This window comes from Chrysochloris asiatica, unplaced genomic scaffold (genome assembly GCF_000296735.1).
Source record: "Chrysochloris asiatica unplaced genomic scaffold, ChrAsi1.0 scaffold00059, whole genome shotgun sequence".
In the NCBI taxonomy this organism is placed as follows: Eukaryota; Metazoa; Chordata; class Mammalia; order Afrosoricida; family Chrysochloridae; genus Chrysochloris; species Chrysochloris asiatica.
In genome coordinates, this window is record NW_006408577.1 from 10923150 (window position 1) to 10923946 (window position 797).

General features: G+C 40.3%; 1 pseudogene; it reads left to right on the forward strand.

The window, feature by feature from the left end:
- The first annotated feature begins 544 nt into the window (after positions 1-544).
- LOC102825874 overlaps positions 545-797 on the forward strand; it is a 13916-nt pseudogene continuing 13663 nt past the window's right edge.

The following is a 797-nucleotide window of genomic DNA, read 5'->3' on the forward strand; positions in this document are numbered from 1 at the left end:
TTTTTTTTTTTCACTCAACATCTACTTTACCAAGCATGATGTTTTTCTTCCCTGGAAAAATGTAAAACTCTCATAGACAAGGAGTCCTAGTATGGTGCTGTAGACTACTGGACTGCTAACCTCAAAGTTGGTGGTTTAAACCCACCAATCACTCCTTGGAAACCCTATACAGGGTTGCTGTGTGAGTCAAAACTAACCCTTATAAACAACATAGGAAAGCAAAATTGTACTGCATAGTACGTAAGTGGGATGTAAGTGCTGCTATATATTCAAATAAGTTAAGTATTGTAAAATAAAAATTAAACAAAAATTCAAGCATTCCTTTAAGGGAATTTGACACTGAAAACTAAATGTATTTTATTAGTCTAAATCAAAGGAGCTCTGGTAGCATACTGGTTACATATCGGGCTGCTAACCTCAGGGTCAGCAGTTCGAAATTACCAACTGTTACCTGGGAGAAAGATGAGGCTTTCTGCTCCTGTAAAGATTTACAGCCTTGGAAACTCTGTATAGGGTCGCTATGATTCAGAAGAAGTAATAGAACATGGATACAATAGATGGAGTTGCAGGAAGCCAAGAACGAGGAGTAGCAGGAGCTCCAACTGTCACAGATCATGATGGTCTGACGTGGTTAGGAGGCAGACAAGGCGGGAGGAAGGCATACTGACTTTCACCTTGTGGGAATAGATAAATTGGTATAGTCTCACATATGGATGGGAGCAGCTCTCGCTACAATTGGAGGGAGGGCTGGGTGAAGATAATGCAGGATAGTTGTTGTTGTTGTTGTTAGGAACCAT